Source organism: Chinchilla lanigera, unplaced genomic scaffold (genome assembly GCF_000276665.1).
Source record: "Chinchilla lanigera isolate Chin_1 unplaced genomic scaffold, ChiLan1.0 scaffold00009, whole genome shotgun sequence".
NCBI classification, from domain to species: Eukaryota; Metazoa; Chordata; class Mammalia; order Rodentia; family Chinchillidae; genus Chinchilla; species Chinchilla lanigera.
Genome location: NW_004955410.1, coordinates 2,489,457 through 2,512,138, shown reverse-complemented (window position 1 = coordinate 2,512,138; position 22,682 = coordinate 2,489,457). Strand labels below are relative to the sequence as shown.

The following is a 22,682-nucleotide window of genomic DNA, read 5'->3' as shown; positions in this document are numbered from 1 at the left end:
TAGTCCTCCCGACGGCCCAAGGAAAGGGCTCTCTATCACCCCAGGGAGGACGAGGAGGAGGCAGTTGAAAGAAGGCATGGTGTGGACCAGTGTCCCAAGTGCTTGGAGAAGCAGATTCAGACACTCTTCTCATTTAGGGCTTGGAAAGACATCCCCGCAAGAAAGAGGAGCCAAGCACATGGGGAGACCTTGGAGGCAGAGGCAGTGGGGCGTGGAATCCCTGCGTGATGCAGGGGGACAGAGTTCTCTGTCCCCGACTGGGCTTCCTCAGCCAAAGTGTACCACACAAACATTATCGTCTGTGGAGTGGACAGCACGGATTGGTGCGGAGTCTAAAAGTGCGAGTCACAATCCGCCATTGCTATGATTTGTTTTCTGCTGTTTGCTGCTCTAAGCTGCCTCTTTCTTGATCTTCCATGAACCCATGCACTTCGTTTCTTTGTTTCTGTCTCTTTTCTTTTTGGCTTTTCCTCTCAGATTTAGCCCTTAAACGGTCAGACACATCGTGACTCTCTTCTGCTTATTTATCATCTTGTTCTAAAAGTTCTCACTCACTGCAGTGGCTTTAATTGCTCTAGTGGAAACATTTATCGTAAATTCGTATGTCTCAGGCCCAAATTCCTCTCCTGAGCTCCCCATCTTACACTCCAGGGCCCACAGAGTATATTCACTTAGATGCTCTACGGCCCATCAAATGCAGCATACTGTCTCTGAGTATTCCCAGACTCCCTTCTTACAGTTTCGGCTGCTCAGCTCTGAAATGCTCACTTACCTACTCTCTCCTACCTCCGCTGCGCAAGCCACAGAGCGCTCTTGCGCTGTGTATCAGCTCCTGTCTCCGCGGTCACCTGCACCTGCTGGTCCCCTCACTTCTCACTCGGGCCCGGGTTTGCCACCCTCACACTTTGGGGCGCCCCTGTGCGGCACCTGGGCCGGTGGCGGCCGTGCCCCTGATTTCTCCGCGTCCTGCCTGCAGTACTGCTCTGTAGTTACTCCACAGTACCCATTTTCTTCCCTTTTTTTTGTCCAGCCATTGTGAGTTTCTGTTAACTTGCTAGGCCAGTTCTCTCCTTCAAGGTATTTAGAGAGACTCGCACTCTCACCTTCTTCATGAGGGCTTCCCGCCGGGGCTCAGAGCAGCCTTCTGCTTGAGGCAGTGCCTCTGCTGCCGAGCCCGCGGGGCTGCCGCGTGGGACATCCTGGAGCTGCGCTGTCACCTGTGGGAGGCGTTTATGGCACGGGATGGTGTTCTCCTCCTCACCCTCAGCCTGTGCGCCCCAAGCCCTGAGAGCGGGCAGGGGGCTATTCCACCACTGTACCCACAGTGCCTCCCCCATACTAAATTTTCATTGTTTAATACTTTTAAATTAGCAATTAAAAGAATATATGAGATATTCTAAATAGAAAAGAACGGAAAGGTCAGGTGCTGCCGGTTTGGTAGTTCCCGGGGTGCAGGGGGTGCCTCGGGAAGGTGAAGGACGGAGGTCACGGACTGGCCTGGCGGGAGGCTGCGGGGTCAGGGACAGACGCGCGTGTGCCTCCACCCGCCGCCGCTTGCTCCTCTCTCTCTTCTTTGCAGTCTCAGTTCCTTTGCCTGATATCCTTGGAAACCGCGCGAGAAGGAAGCAAAACAGTCCCATTAAATCGTCTCTCTCCTGTTTCCCTTCCACCTTAAAGTTCTCCCGTTTGCTCGCCTCTTCCTCCGACCCCAGCCAGGAAAACTGAGAAGGTATGCTGGGAAAAGTCTCGGTTTACCGATTTAACTGATAACATTTCTTGTGAACTTATTGGGAGGGGGTGGCAGTTCCAGGTTATCTTATGTAAATTATTATTCATTACCCGTTTTAAATATAAGTGGATCAGATATGTGTTCACAGTAAAAAGCAGTTAAAATAATTTAGCTCCCTTACTGCTAACTTTTTAATGAATTTTAAATCAATTGTAGAGGTGTTGCTATGTAACTGTACTTAAAAATATAGTATAGTTGTTATTTCATCAGGATCTTGAGCATCTTAATGTGTAACTGTAAGCTGTGCTTTAAAGAATTAGATTTTTGTGGAAATCACATAGGAAATGTAGGGCAAGAGTGTCACAACTACAGGAGTGTTTGCACAGTCTGTGCTGCACGGCTTTCCAGACAACCCGAGGAAGGGGAGGGAATGTTTGCGTTTTCTGTACGGTGAAAGCCCTTTCGGCAACAGCCCCAGGTCACAGGCACACAAGGCTCCACCGCTAGGCTTGCTGCTCAGGAAGCTGATGTGTCCGTCCTCATGTCATGTCCCAGGTTCTCACCTTGAACCCAGTGCTACTCAGCCCATTAACCAGTTTTGCGTTTAATGGAAAGTTGGCGTGAGAAGTATATTTTTACATATATTTATAAACTTCGATAGTATCCCTTATTTTTTTCATGGAGAATTGTCAAAATTAGCTTTTTGGGGGAGTAAACTAAAACAATTGGCTAGGTATGCTATACCACAACCATGCAAGGCTCCTTTGTGTGTGTAGATAACACTTTCTCCTTCCAGATGACAAGTCCCTTCAGACAACCCCATATTCCCAAGTGCATTCTGGACAGAGGGAGGATTTTGGAAAAATCCATGGAGTATCTAATCACATGCCTTGGTAAGGGATCACTGTTTGTACACGTGTGTGTGTGTGTGTGTGTGTGTTAAGGCAGATGGGCACCTGTACCAAAGTGTTAACTGTAAAATTATTGTATGGAAAGCCATTTGCATCTAGGCACTGTCTTCGGGGTGCAGTCCTTGTCTGGTTATTTCCTAGATGACAGTATTTAGTACCTCACTGTCTTAGGATGCTCTTCATGCAGTGATTTTCTTGGCACAAGATAGATTCTCAATAAATATCTGTACTGAATTTGTTTTATAGATGTTGTGAGTTTGAAGCTGTGTTATTCCCAGATTTCTTTCTTTTTTTTTTTTTTTTGGTACCAGGAATTGAACTCAGGGTTTTGAGCTTTCCAGGCAGGTGCTGTGCCACTGAGCTGCATCCCAGCCCAATTGCTAGATTTCTGTTTCTCATAATGACAGAAAAAGAACAAGACCCCCCATCAATCACTTTAACCAGGGGACGAATGACCTGGTGCCGAGGAAGAAGAACTGCATTCCAGTGTAGTGATTCAAACTAGCTTGAAAATGGAAACAAACATTGTGGGGCATTTTATGTTGTGATTTACAGAGGCACTTATGTAGAGGGTTGTGACTTCTAGGTGCCATGTCCAGTAAGGAACTATTCTCTTTGGGTGATTTATATTAAAATATAATGTCATCTTTTAATTTGAATTGACAAGCTATTCAGATTCATTTACTTTATATGGTATTTTTATATTAATAGAAAAATAGTTGTAGAGGGCTTTATGTTGGTATTTGAAGAGATTTTATCAGCTAAGTGCTTTACTGATCAATTGCATAAATATTTCTAACTTGTTTTATAAATATTTTAAATACATCATAAAATTAGATTTTTAAAATCTTGAAGCTCGTATTATCATTTGGAAGAAACCTATACTCTTGGTCTTTAGTATCCTAGATGCCAAATGTATTATTATTCTTGCTATTTTTCCTTTCCTTAATTTCTAATATTCAGCAATAAGGCAATGAGCTAAAACAAATATGGATGAACAAAACTGAAAGGTTTTGGAACACTAAATTAATCACGATTGTAGTCATGGCAACACTTAATATGTCATTATTAGGCATAAAGAACGTCATGAAATCTCCCCTCAGTGCAGTCAGAAGGATTCATGAGTCTTATAAGGAAATATTTCTGAAAATAGAACTTTACTTCTGGGAAGAGAGACAATAAAGAAAAAAATAAGGCAGTGTTTCCCCATTTATTTCTTACTTTTTCCTTTCTTTTTAAGAAGTAGCTTTAAAATAGTGAGTGATTTTAAGAGAACAAACTAAGAGGGAAAAAATGGCATCGAGGCTGAAACATTTTGAATCTCCCCCAAAAGCTCTCTTATTCACATTTTTTGCCTTATATGGTGACCCCAGATTTAGCTACCGCACACGGAAAGAGGCCAAGGGAACCCAAGCGAACATCTCTTGCCCTCTTTCCTATAAGACCCAGCCTCGTCGATTGCAGCTGGAAGTTTCTCTGGGTTCTGTGGGGAGGGCTGGTTTCTGTTTCTCCTCCCTTTTCTTTGCTGCTCTCTTCACGTCTGTCCCCTGGTCCTCTTTGCAGGGACAGCGGGACTGCGTCTTTCCTCCTCCCCCGGCTCCCTGGGAGGACCTTGGGCAGGGGCCGCAGCCAGCCCCCGCTTGGGCAGTGCGGACTTGGCCTCAGGAGTTTGGCCCAATGGGTGCCAGTCCTGAGAGCACAGTGTCTCACCCTTCCACCTGCGAGCCAGCTCTCCTGGGTGTCTTGCTTTGGCCTTCCCAGTGTTTAGCCTCTGATCAAGAAAACCCCACAGACTGGATGGGAGGGGGCCCCAGCAGAGCTGAGCTCTCCCACGCCCAGCCCCTGCTCACGGCGCCTTGGTGGGAGCAGTCTTCGTGCAGGATGAGAGAGCCCCATTTCCTCTTGCCAGCCGAGTCCCTGTGGTCCCCTCTTCTGCAGGATGAGTGGAGCCCATCCCTGTGGACCCCGGGAGGCTGGGGAATGCTGTATATCCACACCCCCGACGGTCGGTTCTGCCTGTCGAGTTGGCACACACGCTGGCACAGATGTCTTTCTAGGTCTTCTGGGGGTGGAAAATCTCAGAACCTGAGTGTAATAGTTATTGGACCGATAGAAATTCAAATGCTGAGACCTCACAAAAGAATCTCATCTGAGAATGATCGTGGGAGACACGGAGAGTGACTGAAAGTTTTATTCTCCCATGCAGCTCAAGACAGCCAGACAAACAGACAAACAAACACAGACAAAGAGTGTGGTCAAGGGATCAATGAAAAAAGTTAATCACATATCTAAGGCAACACAATTGCTTTCTACTTATTTGGTCAAGTATTCTGACTTTTTGTTATTTCCTGAATTCTTAAGTAGTGAATTGTTATGACAAATGACTAACCCTTCAGTGAGTCTGGAGTATCTATCTGAAAACACTACCAAACACCATGCTTGTAATAAACTTGTGCAAATATGTGTATTCACGTGATCTCCTCCTTTGGTTCATGTACTAACTACCTGCAAGTCCCTGGACATGGAACTTAACGAAAATTCTAATCACGATCTTTATGTACTCAATTTCATGAACCAGAAAATGAGTTGACTTCCAGGGCCTTCACTTAATTACTGCCCTACACTAACACATGCTAATGTATTCATAGATTCAGTTTTTTTGGTCAGTGTTATCAAGCTACTCTCCATTGATGGCTATTTATGAAAATAAATAATACATCACATTAATGATAGTAAGTATTGCCTGTACCACCACAAATATGATTGATAATCTTTTACTCACTTTCCTGGAGCTCTGGTATACAGAGGATTTTTGTTCAGGGAGAGGAAACAGGTTCAGCATTCACAGTGATCCAGGTTTGGCCTGTGAAGATGACATGGGTGCAGATGAGGAGACCGAGGCTCAGAGGAGCAGAGAGGAAGCCAGGTTGCTCCCTGTGGGAAATGGGCAGGGGACAGGCAATCGCTGTGAGGTGATCACTGGACTGGAAGCCGGGGGTGTCTTTTTGCTGTGGACAGAGGAAAGGGGTGGGACGACACGCTCAGGAAAGATGCCAGAGAAGATTTTACAAAATGTACAAAGGGAATACTTGGGGCTAATTATGCCCCACCCCTGTCCAAATGCTCCTGCATGTTTGGTCATTTTGGTCTCTGGTTGTTACCCACAGTAAACGTATGAGCTACATAAATTATTTCCATGGTGCAAATGAGGAAAAAAGGATGAAGATGCCGCTCCCAGGGGTTCTGCAGAGCCCAACAGCAGGCTGGTGCCTGGAGCTCGGACACCTGACCTCCCTGCTGTTCAGGGTTTTCTTTTGGGAAAAGGAAATGGTTACATCCTGGGGTAAGGGTGGCACGTGATGGAAATAGATGCTATTCCCTTGGCACAAGTGTGCGTTGGTGGTGAGTATGTAGCAATTCAGAGGGAAGCTTTGTAGATGAGCTCTTGGTGTCTTACTTATTTAAGAAGTTTAATTCCATGCCAAACCGTCTGCTGCAAACTCAGTGACAAGCAGAGCACTGTCTCCTACAACAGCTCTCAACTCGCTTTTCGTCTCACAGTGCTGCTTTTGAAAAACTTGCAGAGTACATTCAGTACTCCTGCATCCGAGCACATACAACTTCTAGAGACAGCCGGTTACAGAGAGCTGAGAGCTTACCCATATCGTGTTTAGTTATTCATTAAATTAACTTATATTTGATCATAAATATATTGGAAACTTTTTGATATAGATTAATGATATAGATTAATATAGATTAACTTTTGATATAGATTAATGGTTACAACAGTTTATAATGTGTTGTTTTTTAATTTGAATCCTTACAATACTTGGAAAACAGATTAAATTTTTTTTCCTAATTTTTTCCATAACCCACTGTGTTTAGTCCACAAATATGTTTGCTTATGTGTTCTTTTCACTTTCCCTGGAGGTATTAAAAGAAAGTTAATCAGTAAATTTCCCACAATTGCCTCTTTCAGAAATAAACATCAGACTTTTATGGCTATGCTTAGAAAAAAGTAAGAGTATACTATAGGTTGTTATAATTTCTAAAGTTAAAGAGTCTTAGTTTTGCAGGTATTTTTCCTTTTATTACTTTGTCTTCTTCTCTCCCTTTCTGTGCTAGCTATCTGACTAAATTTGATATGACTCAGGGAAGTTAATCTACTCTGGTAGGAGACAAGTTTTCAGTTCCAATCTGAAGGGCATAGGCAGTTAGCACTGACTCACCCATGAGAGGAGCGTGAGGGATGCGGTCTCCGCAGAGCCAGCTGCTGAAGGGAGCCTGTGTGAGCACACGGCAGATGGAGAGTGAATCACGGCCAGAATCGCGGCCATGTCCATGTCGGCCACCTGAGTGCTCAGCTGCACCGGAGAGCCCTAAATTATGAGGGGTGCTGAAAAGTCTGTCAACGAAGTCGCACGCCTGGAGTGACCAAGCTTTCATCTTCCCTTAGATAAACAAAATGAAGATCGATCTTAATATGATTAGTAGCTTAAAGGGACTCCTTCAGGTCACGACTTAGAAAATAGATGGTGTTTGCCTTTATATCATTTTATAACTAAAAGATTCTTTGTCCCATAAAAATTGGCTAAATATCAATCTCATTCAAGCTAAGAGTTAAACATGTAAATAACTAGGATTTATAAAATAGTTCTTAGAAGTCAGATTAGTAGCCAGATTAAATGCATGTGATAGAGAAAAAAACAAAATACATTCACAAAATTCAAACTCGTGGAAGGAAAATACGAGCTCTACTCTTAAGTTAAAATGGGACAGTCCAGTTTGTTGATGATGTTATCTAATTCTTAACACCCTAAGGGCCCCCCAGGCCCTAGATGAATTTCCATGATACAACACAAAGAAATGGCATTCCTCCACCTTTTTTATTATTGGGAGCTTGTTTTCTATTTTTATAGCTTCAGACACCTGTGCTGCTCCTCACTTAGGTAAGTTTAATATATTACAGTCATAAAGTAATGCTGATGCTTGGAATTTGATTCCCGAGAGAAGATCTACACAGTGAGCTTCAGAATTTGGCTAGCAGGTTCAGCTGTCCCTGGGCCCAGCTCACCCTGCCCTCTTCCAGCACCTCTAGACTTGTTATGCTGGGATCACCCTCAAAGGCCCAATAACATCATCAAATTATATGCCAAGAGCAGGAAACTGTTCCAGCCATCAACTTTGCTTGAGATTGACCTTGCTTCTTTTTAGTGTTATACTGTTCCTGAAGGCTGCCCTACCAATGAGCAATGCCCCTAAGCCAGACAAATAATGCCTGTCCTTAGGTTAACAAAATTCTTCCTATGTTATTTTGTAGTAGAATTTATGCGCTGTGATTGGCTTGGCATTGGCCTCTCTTTCAACTCCTCACCGCACTCACCTTGCTTTGCCTCACAGTATAGTTATACTTTTACTTATTTTACTGAATCATTAAGTATTGAGATCATAGAGGGAAAGGAGCATATTTCACTCCCTTCTCTACCTTTTTGCATGCCCATCCCAGAGCCTGGATCAAATGCTTGTGACTTTCACTTAATGCTTGATTTGGTGAGTAAATTTTGAGAATTTCATCGTTTTTTGTTGTTTTAACTAGATAATTTTGCCCTTCCCCTTGCAATATGATTACATGTGTTATGGTTTGTGTCTGGATGTCCCCCCAAAGCCTTATGCAATCATGGGGTGTGCTTAGAGTTTATAATTGATCCATGATCCAATGCTGGGATTATGGGTGTGAGTGCTACATCCACCCTGGGGTGGATAGTTTGCATATGTAAGAGAGAGAAAGAGGCTGCTTGCCACCACTTCTTCCTTTTCTTTGGCTGTTTTTTTTTTTCTGTTTTCTGCTGCTATGAACTGTTGCCCTCCGCCATGTGCCACTCTGCCTTGGAGCCAGCCAAGTATGGACTGAAACCTCCACAAACTGTGAAATAAATAAACCTTTCCTTCCTTAATTCTGGGTGTCAGGTATTTTGTCTCAGCAATGAGAGGAAAGTAACTGAGACAACATGATTCCCTATTTTGGAGCCTAATATTTGTAAAAAGAGCCTGATCTAAATCAACCCAAGGTTCACATCCTGTCTGTGACTTTCTGGTCCTAGATGTGGAAATGAGCTCTTACTACTCTGTTCCTATTTTAAAGATTATTCTTTTTTTTGGTTTTGTTTTGTTTTTTGGTTTTTCTCCGGTACCAGGAACCGAACTCATGACCTTGCGCTTGCCAGGCAAACGCTTTTGCCACTGAGATAAATCCCCAGCCCCTTTAAAGATTATTCTAATGTTTTTCACAACAGTTGTGCAATAACCATGGCTATGTGTCATAAAATGAAGCAAATCATACACCATAGACTCAGGAGAGCAGCAGAAACCTGGTGTCTCACAAGAGATCAGGAAGAGGAACTCCTTGTCTATCGAAAAGAGGGATGGGTGCAGAATTAGCTCCTGAGAGAAGCTCTTAGTTTTGTTGAATGTTAAGAAGGCCTTTAATTTGGCTTCCATTTACTAAGAGAAGTATAGGAAGGTTAAATATACTCTCTTTCTCATCTAAAAATTGCTAGAGTAATGTGTACCTCTAAAAATTGCTACAGTGATTAAATCAGATGACACAGCCCACTTCCTGAGGTTCTGTTCCACGGCTGCCTCTACTTAGACTCCTATGTAAACAATTGTGGCCTGTTATGGGTCCAATCTGGGTTCAATTGATATGAAGCCAGAGAAAGCAGTGAAGGAAAACCAGAACATAGGAAACTTGGATGAGAGAAGTGAAACTCTTGTTCAAGCAATTTGCTTGAAGAGAATGTGAGGGCTGTCATTCAGTGGCTTTCCATAGTGGAAGCTAGCTTAGAAAACCTCTTTGGGTCAGTGTGTGTTAATTCTGAGAAAGGCCTTTCCAATAATTGGTGATCTCCAGGTTAGAAAAGCACACATGAGACTAGCTGTCCAACTATTTTTGATATTGCAAACATGGACTGTGTAGGGACTCGGTCTCTTGGTGTACCCTGGGGAGGAATGGCAGTGGGAAACATGGACAAGAGACAAGAGCTGGGTCAGTTGGAGGCGTCTTTCCCAGATGGGTAAGAGGACTTGAACAACAACAGTAGGACTTGAACAACAGCTGCCTTTGCAAAGATAGTATCACAAGACACAAGTTTGCCTAGCAACTAATGACTGAATTGTCTGGAGAGGATGCTTTTCTCCGGACTGAGGTAGCTTGACTGCTTTAGGCACTGTGGCTCTGTCCTGCCCTCATACATATGACCAATTTCAAGCTTCAGCCGCTCCCAACAGGAATGTTGGAAAATGAGCCCACAAATGTCATGAGGAAGAGTCTGTATGAGAACAGACACATGTACGTGCTCTACAGGGCTGTCCGGCACCAAGAACCAGTCCTGCAACTTTACACACACAGCTGGGTATCCAACAAGACAGTTCCGTCCCAACACCCTCTACCGAGAATCAGCACAGAGCTCACAGGGGGCCTGTAGACTGCTGCCACATCAGATCCCATTTGCAAGTCCCTGGCCTCCTGTGTCTCACACCGACTATAAACCAGGGTTTCTCGTGGCTTGCTCCTTGGGTTCAGTAATTTACTAGAACACTTCATAGAACTCAGGAAGACATTATTTAGATTACTTGTTCATTAGAAAGGATCTCATACAGGAACTAACTAATGTAATAGATCCACAAGGTGTGGTTTGTGGTGTGGGGCGATGAGACTTCCCTGGACTCTTTGGCTATGTTGCCTCCCAAATCTTGTTGTGTTCCCCAATCCAGAAGCTCAGGAACCCCATTGCTGAGGAGGTTTTGTGGGAGGTTCATTACACAGGAATGATAAACGATCACCTCAGGGTCTAACCCCTCTTGGCTCCCTAGGTGGGTGGGGCTGGTGGGGCTTGAAGCTGAAAGCTATGAGCCTCTAATAAAGATTGTTTTTCAGGAGATCAACCCCATCCTGCAGCTATCTAGATGCCTGCCAAACTCATCTCATTAGAACAAAAAGCTTACCTACCATCCAGGAAATTCCTAGGGATTTAGGAGCTTTGTGTCAGGAAGTAGGCACCAAGACCAAAGGCATAGTTTCTAGCATGCCATATCTACACGCACACTTGCGTGCTGCTCTTGCTGTTACAACAGGTCTAATGTTACAAATGTGCCAGAACCTCACCTGGGATTAAGAAAAGCCAGAATGAGTACGCAAAGAACAAAGACGTTTCTTACCATGGCTGCACAGGTAGGTATGGGTGACTGTATTTTCCTAAATGACTGCAATATTTCTCATCTACTTCTTACAACAGGACCTTGACAATCCTTCCACTCAGTGTGGGTCCCCATCCCTCCCTGTGAAATGGGGAGTATGAAGGACACTGCTCCCTGTTCCCGCAGCAGAGTGAGGGGAAGTGACATCATGTGATTCTGCAGTCAGCTCAAGAAAGGTTCAGCCTCTACCAGTCTTGCTCATTCAGTGATGCCACCACTGCGCTGTGCGGAAGCTCAAAGAAACCCAGGTGGAAGAAATCACAGACAGGCACCCACAGAGAGAGGAGCTGAGCCCAGCGGACAGCGAGCATAGATGGACTTGCAGATATTCCTGTGTCCTCTGGAGCTTGCATTTGAGATTTCAAATACCGGAGAGTACAGTGCAGCCATCCCTCCTGTGCCCTGTCTGAATTTCTGGTCTGTAGGGCCAGTAAGTGTAATAAATGGGGGTAAGGAGATGCTATCCAGTAAGTTCTAGGAACAATTATGTAATTTCAAAAATGCTTTATGTAAAAACAAAGTGCGATGAGTCTGAAGAATTACTAGCTAATGGCTAAAATTCAGGGAGGAGAAGAAGGTCAGCAGTCATATAGTAAGTGGAAGATGGTTGGATTAGTGACAGGAACTCATTCATGACTTCATTCGTGACTTCAACAGAAGCAGTTTTGGAAGACTGTGGTAGGTATAGTCTGAAGGACATGGATTAGAAAGAAGATAAGATGGATTAGAGAGGGTGAATCTGGATATTTCTAAAAGGGAGACACAAAAGGAGTCTGTAGGTGTGGGATAAAGTGATGTCAGAGAAAGCTCTGCTTACTTTCCATGATGGAGGTATACATCATGCTTGCACATGGAGGATTTTATAATGAGGATCTGGTAGATTCAGTGGAAAGGGAAATATTAGAAGCAGGCTGCTGGGAAGAGAATTCTAGTACCTCGACCTTGTGAGCAGAAGGGTAGGTAACACCACTGCAGAAATGAAAGGGTACACAGACAGCTCCTGCAGCAGTGAAAAATCTTTGCAAGCATTTTTTTTTATTTTAAAGAGGAAAAACAATAAAAATGATAGAGAATTTCAAAACAAGATGATAGGGCACTAATAATGGTTATTATATTGCATATTATTATCTTTAAAGTAGTTGCTCAGATTACCAGATACAGGCATGCAAAATTGATCAAACAGTATAGACACTAACTGTTCCTTTCAATGAACTAGTAGAAATTAGTAGTACAATTATCTTAGCTAGCTTCTGTGTGTATATATGTATGTATTTTTAAAATTTTTCCCTTCCTTGCTTTCTCTTTCACAATATCTATTGTACCTCTCAGATTTTATCTACTCTTTCAGTTTCTTACACTAGGAAAACAATATATCTTTACATATGCGATTCTGATTTATTTCTCTTATAAGTATGGTCTCTAGTTGCATCCATTTACCTGTAAAAGTCTAGAGTTTATCTGTTTTATAGCTGAGTAATACTCCCTTGTATAACCATACCACATCTTTTTCATCCATTCTTTGGTTGATGGGCATTTGGGTTGTTTCCAAAATTTATCTATTACAAATTATGCTGCTATAAACATGGGTGCACATATGTCACTGTGGTATGATGTTTTCATTTCTTCTGAAAAAAATACCCAGAAGGGGATTACCTGGGTTGAATGGGACCTCTAACCCTAGTTTTTTGAGAAATCTCCACACTGATTTCCACAGAGGTTGTAACAGTCTACACTCCCACCAGCAGTGGAGAAAGTGTTCCTTTTGCTCCATAGACCCACCAGCATTTGTTATTGGTCTATTGTTTGATGGTAACCATTCTTTCTGGGGTGAGATGGAATCTCAGTATTGTTTTAATTTGCATTTCTCAAATGACCATGATGTTGAACATGTTTTCCTATATTTATTTGCCATTTATATCTCTTTGTTTGAGAAGTTTGTATCCATCTCAGATGCCCATTTTTGGATTGGGTCTTTGAATTCTGCAGGTTTATTCCTTTTTTAATTCTTTATATGTTCTAGAGAGAAGTGCTTTGTCTGAGGGAAGGTTGGTTAATTTTTTTTCTAATTTTGTGGGTTTTCTTTTCACTCTGTTGGTGATTTCTTTTGCTGTGCAAAAACTTTTCAATAAGATGAGATCCCACTTGTTGATTCTTTGAAGTGTTTCCTGTGCAGTTTGGTTTTTGTTCATAAACTTTCTGCCTACACCTACGTCTTCGAGATTTTTACCTACTTCCTCTTCCAGTAGATTTAATGTTTCTATTTTAATATTTAGATCTTTGAGCTGTTTTGACTTTTGTTTAGTGCATAGTGATAGACATGGATCTAGTTTTAGTTTTTGGCATGTGGAAATTCACTTTTTCCAGCACCATTCATTAAAGAGGCTACCTTCCTTCCAGTGAACATGTTTGTCCCTTTTGTCAAAGATAAGGTGGCTGAGTGTGTTTGCAGTTATATCTGTATCTTCTAATCCATCCCACTGGTCCTCGGGTCTGTGTGTGTGTATTTTTTTTTTTTTTTTTTGCCAGTACCATGCTGATTTTATCAGAGTAGCTTTGTAGTATAATTTCAAGTCAAGGATTGTGATGCCTCCTGCCTTGCCTTTGTTGCCCAGGACTGCTTTTGCTATTCTAGATCTCTTCCAGTTCCAGATGAATTTTAGGCATGTTTTCTCTAGATCTGTTTTTATTTTTGATGAAAGATTTTATTATATGCATTGTTTTTTCTAAACTAATACTTCAGTAGTCAGGCTGAATTAGGGTGCTGGCATTCTGTGATGAATAAGTGGGTTTGGTTGCAGTTTGTTCCTTTGTCTCTACAAGGTTTGCCTCCACTGCTCTAGAACAATGGGAGGAAGGCAGGGCACACACAAAGAGAAATGAGCCTGGTGCAAGAGTCTGTGGGACCCCCCTCATGGGCTGAGGAAAGCAAGACCATTGTATGTGATGGGGCTGGGGTGGCAGCACAGGACAGTGTAATTTAAGTAGACTACTTCATGAATTAAAAAGAAAATCCCTGAAGCAGAACCCCCAGGTAGGAAAAGCACACTCTTCAGGTTGGTGGGCACAGGTATAAAGCAAGGGGCTCACTGCCGAGCCTGGCTTGGTTCTGTTTGTAGACCATGGAGAAAAAGAGAGACTAATGTAAACAGGCTTGTGAGCATTGCTGAATAAACATGAGAAATAGAACCTGAGAAAGTGAATTAGGAGTTTATGAAAGGGAAGGATTAAGAATTATGTAATGGAAAGCTTATAATGAGTGCTGTGGGATATATAGATTAAGAAGCTAGAGGCCAGGTTTGGTAGCATATGCCTATAATCTCAGCACTTGGGAGGCTGTGGCATAAGGCTCATCACAAGCTCGAAGCCAGCCTGAACTAGGTAGACCCTGTGTCAAAAATCCAAAACAAACTAACAAACAAACAGACAGAAGCAGGAGAAGGCATCATTGTGGGGGTGAGGGATGGTAGGATGGAGAAGTCCATGAACTGATGATGTTAGTGTTTTTGCAGGCAGGATATTAGTGGTGGTCACAGACTGAGAATGACAATGATTAAAGTATAAAGTGCAGAGCTGCCAGTAATAACACGCCCTAGGTCAGGACTGGAAATCAGTGGCTCAGATGCAACGGAGGAAGAGACTTGGGCAGAATTCAGGGGTGTGGCAGATAGTTATCTGTTAACTAAAAACATAACCTGTAGCAGTATTAAAACTACTCAGAAATGTAGCAGGTCATTTCCTTGGGAACTGCAACCATGAATGAAAAAAAATCTTCAAAGAATGAATGATGTCAGCCAGGAAGTCACTTGCTTGAAGTTTCCAGGAAATAGTTGAGTGCTTTTGTGTAAAGGAGTTCTGTGAGTGACTGTGGGGGGCTGTGATGGTAGGAGGGATAAAGGGAGACGGGAGAAGGACTCCGCCAGGGCTGTGCTTTGGGAGAGCAGGAGAGGCGCTCAGTGCTGGCCCGCAGGAGTTGGGAAGAGCTTAAATGTTTGAGTTGGGCTGTTTGTGGCTTGCTGTCCACTGAACTGTGTGACCCTGCCTCCTGTGGCCAGACACGGAGTGAAACCTACCAGATTCACACATGCACACCTGAAAAGGTAATCTCACAGTGTGGAGTCTTAGGAAGTGGCTCCTGCACATTTGGGTTGCCATAGGGGTGAATAGAGACTAACAGAAAGAAGGAAAAATTCAAATGGCATGGGAGCCAAGGGAGTGTGAGCCTCATAAATTCAAAGAAAATCTAGGAAGTGCTCTGGAGAGCTCGAGCTTGAAAAATCGGTGGGCTGAGAGTACCTGGAGAGCAGATACATCTCCTTGTCTTTCGGACTAAATGTCTGTGTATCCCATGCCATAGTGTAACTCTGACAATGTCTCACAAGCTTTTCATTTATTCATCAGCCTTTGTATGCAGCAAGGTATGGTGATGCGTAATTTCAACATTCGAGAGGCTGAGTCAGGAAAATTGCAAATTCTAGACTATCTTGGGCAACTTGGCAAGACTGTCTTAAAACATGAGCAAACAAAAACGAACAGACAAATAAGTAAATAAATAAATAAATAGGTCTGGGCATGTAGCTCAGCGGGAGGGCGCCTTGGAGTTCAGTGCCTTGTATTGCTAAACAACGGCAACAGCAAATCTTAGTATGCGTGCTCCCTCATTGCCCGCACCCTCTGGAATTTTAACTGTGCTGATATGCTGGTACCTGTGCACGTACTGAAGACCTTGGGAAGGTCACACATCCTTGTAGTATCTAAGATGTTTGATCCATCCAAGAACCAATTTTTGCCCCCTTGAGAGTGATATAGTCCCTCCAAGTATGCAAGATCTGGAGAAATAAATTTCCATGTGCTAAATTCTCCATGTCTGGTGTTCCTTTTCCAGTAATTGTGTTCTCTTCCTCAGGATAAATTCACAACTTTCTAGAAATATTTCTTTAAGGAGAATGCTCTGCCATGCATTTGTCAGAAATCCTGTCCTCTTGTGTGTTTTTTTTTCTTCTGACTCCATCCAGTGAGGACTTCCCAGTAGATTTTCCAAAGCAATTTGATTCCTTATTAGTGTTGCTGATTCATGCACTCTTCAGCAGGTTTCCACTTTCCTTGGGGGTCCAGGGATATGTTAAATGGTTTTGTATCATCTCCGTCTAACCCATGGTAATAAAACATGATCCAGGAACAGCTGCTTAAATGGCTTGGCCCCTTGGTGTATGCTTCAATTTTTCTAAGGCCATCAATCTTCAATCATTTGTAGCAAATATTCTCTATACTCACACCAGATGTGGGTGGGGAAGAGCAGGCGACCGAAGAGAAGAAAGGCAGAAAAACACCTATGTATCACTGGCCTCTTCAACCTGGTGTTCAACTCTAGGTACAGTTTATCTGTCCTTAGTTAAAGTAGGAACTTCTAAATTAAAGTAGGAACATTAACATCACAGTGTGACCATCCTGCTAAATAAAGTGATTTTATGTTACACAAACTTAAATCTTCTGAGCGTGTGTTGGACTCTAGAATGTTTATCAAATACATAGCAACATAAAAATGTATATATGTAAATACACGTGATAAGACTATATTACTTACCATTATTCACTAGTAAATATATATATACACATGCGTGTGTGAGCCTCTGTGTGTGTGTGTGTGTGTGTGTGGTACTCATCTGCTAAGGCTGCTGTAACAAATTATTACCGACTGGGTGGCTTGATCAGCAGAGCTTTACTGTCCCGTGTTCTGAAACCTGAAGTCCAGGACGGAGGCCTCCCAGGGCTGGTTTCTCCCGAAGCCTCTCCTTGGCGGGAGCACAGTTGTCTTCCCAGTGTCTTCTCCCCTAGCTTCTCTCTGCGCCTGAATCCCTGAGTCTCTGCACTTATAAAGACACCAGGAATACCGTGTCAGGGAGCCACTCTTGTTACCTCCGTTAACCTCATGGACCTCTGTGAAGGACCTGTCTCTAAATACAGGCCCACTGGGGTTAGTGCTTCAACACAAATTTGGGGGATAATGTAATGCAGTTCATAATATCTTACATAGGTTGCTGTTTGCTTTGTTTTTTGAGAGCAGATCTCTCTTTGTAGTTCAAGCTGGCCTAAAACGTGCTACATAGCCCAGGGTGATCTCCTGCCTCAGCCTCCTGAATGTGGAAATTACAAGTGTGGACAGCCATGTCTGGCTCACTAACTTCTTTGTTTACAGCCACAGAACACATAGTTACTCTGAGTTTGGTTATTGGTGCATCTTATCTAATGAGCTTCAAAATGACAAAACGATAACTTCCTGTGTTAGAATGATAAAATCAGTTTCTGTCTGGAATACACACATGATGACATGCCTTGTGTGAATAGGATCATCAGGAAGATCTGCAGTTATGGGCGCTTACTAGTTGTCCTGTGATTATCCTCATTCTCCATGACTGGGAAGCTTAGGAGGTAAAGGGGAGAGAAGGAACTGGGGTGCAGCTGACCCACTCTGCACGTTGTCCTTGCACCGTGTTCAGCTCCTGGTCCAGAACATCAGTGGAGAGAAGGAAACGCTTTGCGGGAAGTGAGCAGTGTAATTGAATTTTGGGAAAGACTTGTAATCACCGGGTACTATTTTAGCACTCGGGTTTATTTCCTCTTTTACAAACCAGTGTACTCACAGGGAATGGCTTACTCCTGTCTTTGTCTTCTCTAAAACAAATACTTAACAAACTGTCAGCTTGGCGGCAACATAAAGTGTTAAACCAGTCCAGATGTTTAGGTCTTTTTACATTTGACATCACTTAAACTAAAACCTAGCATCAGTCTGGACTTCCACGGCAGCCACGGATGCGCGTATGTATCATTCCAGGCTTGTTTTTACGGAACGGAGTAATTACCTTCTTCCTCCTGACTCTGCGCATTGCAAGGACCCGCTTTGCAAATTAGCTTCACAGCTCCAGCTCGCTTATTAACATAATAGCAGCACAAAGCGGGTATTGCCTGGCTTACTCAGTTTCTCTAACAATGATCATTGCTGTTTCTAGTAATATTTTTTACTAAAAATAACATGATAAACGCAATTTTGAGCTGATCTTGTTCACCATGGCCTTCATTCTGAGGAACAAGAATGAGGACTGCGATCTCCCCGTGTCCTCCCATATTTAGGAATCTGTGTTTGTGTGTTGCAGTTTGTTAATCAGCAAATATCTTTCCAGAAGTATTTCTGCAAACCTCACACACGTGTATAGCAGCAGCGTCTCAGAGGATCAGTCTCTCCCTCCACCCCACCACTTGGTATGACCAACTGTTGACAGACGTCTTCCTCTGACCAGGGTGTTGGAGCAGGTTGACATGTGCTCCTCTCTGGGTTGGCTATTGCTTCCTAGATTTATGATGCATTGGTAGCTTCTCTAAAACGATTTGTTGTAAAATCAGTTTTCTTATTGCAGCTTTTATTGCATAGTGAATACATAAACTCATGCATAGTTGGAATGGTTTATGAACTCTGCTCCACTGACTTATTTGTGGACTTGTGAATGCATATGTGTATGTGTCTGCTGGATGCTGTTTGGATTACAGTATATCTATGGTGTGTTTTAGAGACTGTTGTTTCTTTATTTATTTAAAGATTGGTATTTAATACTCCTCAATAAATAGCCTTACCCTGCCAAAATTAAGTAGCAAAAATTCCTTATTTATCTGGAAGCTTTATTTAAAATATGTTCACATTGTGGTCTCAGTTCCCAAGATAATTACCTTGAGGCTGCCTGTGCAGTGGTGGTGATATTCTCAGGATAAACAAGGACATCTTTTCCTCCACTGTTTACCATGATGGTGTACAAGCTACTATGATTTGTTTTATAAGTACAGTGTTATAATGCAATGCAAATAGGCTCATTTAAACTAAAAAACCCTCCATTTTCACAAAAAAATGCTCCCAAATTTAACTAGATTTGTTTAAAACAAATATGTGTATGATGAAACACAGTTTGAGAACCAAATATCCATCTCAGAATGATGGAAGTAGGAATGCGCCTCCTTTCCCAGGGAGAGCAGCTGTTGCGGTCCTCGACCCTGCTCTGGCAGGGGATCTGATGATGGCTTTCCAAACCTTGAGGCTTCTGAAGCTATTTAAATGTGATCTTTAATGACTCTGGAACGGATTAGCCCTTGACCTTTCTGTTCCCATGGTATTTTCCTCATCTAGCTTTGACATATGTAACAGAAAATTGTGCTCTTCAGATCACTTTGAAACTTCCAATTATGTCAAGAGGCTTAACTTGATTTTTGATTGACTGATAACGGCAGGAGCTCATGGGGGGAGCAGATGTAAATTAGTGTTCTTTGGGACTCTATCTTATTAGCTGTAATGGCACTAATACCAAAGGGAGACAGGCAAAAGTGATAAACTTATAACATGATTTATATATGGAGGCTTAGAAATACATAATTGATTTTTATAGAAATGAATATTAGATTATTTTATGTGACTCCTGTTCCCATATTACTTCTCACTGTGGCATAGTCACTAAAACTTCATACAGGAGTCCTAAAAATATGTGCAACCCACTGCATCCTAAAATTTGAGAGAATATAATTATAAGAGAAAAAAATCACGCACACTCCAAGCAAAGTCACAGGAAGACTCTATTAAAACGTTGGCAATTTAGAGACGAAGCTCTTACGAAGCACAGCTTCAGGTTCAAACAGAGAAAGTGGTGGCTGGCACAGAAGGCGAGGGCAGGCATGGGGAGGAGATGCACGAGGTCTTAAGATGATGACGAGAATAACAGAAATGAGCACTAACGTGCTGTGAAGTGCCTGAGCGAGAAGAATGTCAGCTCCAGATGAGCATCACCGAGGAATGCGATGAGCGTTTTATAACACGTGCAACGTCTGGCATTCTACGATGTATGCAAATGTATACAGGAAGAAGGTGCGGATGAGGAACAGTGGATACTGCCAGTTAGGAATGTGGAATTTCTCAGGTATTGCTTATGAATAGGATGTTCCTGTTCAGGCTTATAACTCCCGAGTGTGATTCTCAACGACGCATCCTAAGTGAAGTTCCGGTCTGAAGAAAGCCTAAGTATCATGCAATGAGAAAATTAGATGTTTAAGAAACTTGGAAAAAAACTACTTTTCTTTAAAAAAATTATTTTAGCCATGTAAAATCCCATTAGATCGTGATGGGATTTTGCTTTTAATTCCTGTATCCTAGCAATAAAATTCTTTTCTCATTTATTGGATTCACAAGGCAGGTATTAGATGAGGACATGGCAACTTTCAAGCTAAATTTATACATTCATTTAATTTCTCTATAAATTCTTGTACCCAAATATTGCTGCAGCTGCAGCTTAGTTTTTATAAGTAGTAGAAGCACTGTTTTATCAGTTTCATTTTTTTTTCATTTTTTTTTTTTTTTTTTGGTTTTTCTCCGGTACCGGGAACCGAACTCACGACCTTGCGCTTGTCAGGCAGACGCTTTGTCACTGAGCTAAATCCCCAGCCCCTGTCAGTTTCATGTTTTTACCAGTTGCCTATTACGGGGTGAATTGTGTTTTTGCCAAAATGCGTATGACGAAGTCCTGACCACCAGGACCTTGGAAACGGGGTCAGTGCAGATGTGAACAGGGTGAGACGAAGCCTCTGACGCAGTGTGGCTGGTGTCCTATGAAGGACACATGTGACCAGGAGGCGGATGTGGGGAGACCGACCAGCGGTAAAGAGGAAGGCAAAGATGAGGGCAGCGCTCCTCAGGCTGAGGGTGTCAGATTGCCAGCAGACGGCAGAGCTGGGAGAGGCCCAGACTGTGTTTAGATTTAAAAAGAAAATGATTACAGTAAAAGACACATTGCTCTTAATATTCCCTCAATACACTCCCTTGCTTCCAGCACATGTATCCCACCGTTCTTACCACTTTCTCAAGCAATTCTGGAAGTCCTCTTTCTTAAGTATCTTTACAAGGAGTGACACAAAATATTGAATGCTGCTGTGAGTGACACCAGCTGGAAGGTAGACTTGCAAAAACACAGCAGTGTGTCCTCGTCCACCCTCGTCCACCTGACCCACCAGTCTGGCACATGGGACTTCTGACTCTTCCTAAACGTCAAAGTAAAAATGGAAAGGAAACTAGGAACCAATTCAGGGCATTGAGGCGGTCATAATGGCACAAATAAAGAACCTCATGAAAGAGAGCTTCAGAGCTGCTTCAGAAAATGGCAAGAATAATGGGATAAATATCTTCAAAGGGAGGGGAGGCATTTTGAGGCAGATTAACGGTGATGTCTCTTTTACTGTAATATATTATTTTTAATTTTTACATGTACCATCTTTGTTGGTCACCTCTCTGAGATGGAATTAAACCTGTAAGGCCTTTGGCTGGGACTTCCAGCACCCAGCACTATGAGATGATACATTTCTGTTGTTCAAGCAACTCAGTGTGTGTGTAATTGATCTTTGTTAAAACAGCTTCTCTTAACCTATTTTATATCACTATACCATAATAGCTGGTAACCTATAGTGAACAGAAATTTATTGAACTAATAATTCTACAAGCCAAGAAGGCCCAGAGAGCAGGTTGTATCTAGGAGGACTTCCCAGCTGTGTTGTGCCAAGGCAGAAGAGAAAAGGCAAAGTGTGTGTGGAGGGAGCCCGAGTTATTTCTACCATAAGTGCTGCAAGATAGAGTTCTGTCATCCTGAAGGAAAGAAAGGAAAACAAGGAAGAAATAAAGTACAGGAAGGGGTTAAAGAAGGAGAGACAAAGAGAGGAAGGAAAGAAGGATGGAAGTTGAGGTCTTTGAATAAATAACCAAATTTGATTGAGCTCTTATGAAAAGGAAAATTTAATAGTGCCATCCCCACATCTTCGAAAGTACTTTAAAATAAAGCTGTATTTTGAGGACTTTATTAGATTCACCTGGCTATGTTCAGTTAAGAAGACTTGGGTTTAAATTTTTGCTTTAATTTTCCAGTGTGGAGGTAAGGAAATGAATGTGGCTAGCAAAATGTTAATAAAATTGAACAGATGAGATGCTGAAGCAATTCTACAATTAAACATTTTACATCGTTTACAAAGCCAGAACAAGTGGGCCTTGCTCCATAGGTCACTGGGTGCTGTACAGATATCCTGCTGACCCACTTGAATGCTGAAAAGCCAGAGTTCATCTTCTGGCAACTCAAGTCTTTTAGACACATGGAAGATATGTCATAGTGTATGTGGCAAGTAACTCCACGAAGATGAGAATGTCGACGTGAACAGCACTATAGTTGTATTACTTAGAAATATGTTTTCAGTATTTTTAAAGCTAAGAACAAAGAGGAATACAGAAACGAGAAGAACCTGGAGCATCGTTGTCTCTAGATTAGAACGTGCCTCACCCTCGCACCCTTGACAATCTACAGGTTCACTGGGGAAAGCCTGACTAAATCACACACGGAACAAGGACCACGTTCCACCGTTGTGTAATTTTAAAACTAAGAATAATTTTTAGGTTTTTAGAAAGAAGTATTGGGCTGAATAAGTACTGTGTTTATTTTGTTCCTCTTTACTGAAATCTCTTTATTTGAATTGTTGTCTAAGGACCTAATACTGAAAGTTCCCTGGTTTTCTGAATGAGTCTTTGCCCTCAGTAAAGTGGGCGGGACCTTGCCTTGTATAGTGAGAGGGTTATGAGGACCTCATGAGGTTTTGCTGTGATGCTCCCTTTTTGTCAGACACAGGCCAGCCTCAGCCTACACAGGTCAGGGCCACCAATATCACCGTCTTCTGTTAGAGTCTTGTCCCACTGGGAGCTCTTCAGGGGGAGTAGCTGTCCTCTCCTG

General features: G+C 42.5%; 1 long non-coding RNA gene across 2 annotated transcripts in view; it reads left to right on the top strand.

Annotated features, from left to right (window-relative positions):
* Positions 1-1,621: 1,621 nt before the first annotated feature.
* Positions 1,622-22,682, top strand: part of LOC102030051 — a 63,043-nt gene continuing 41,982 nt past the window's right edge. The window contains exons 1-3 of one of the 2 annotated variants that reach the window (XR_259818.2): positions 1,622-1,729; positions 2,526-2,622; positions 10,935-11,760. This is a non-coding gene — a long non-coding RNA (uncharacterized LOC102030051). Of the gene's footprint in view, positions 1,730-2,525; positions 2,623-10,934; positions 11,761-22,682 lie in introns of those variants that run through there. The other variant, XR_001232698.1, reaches the window with a different exon arrangement.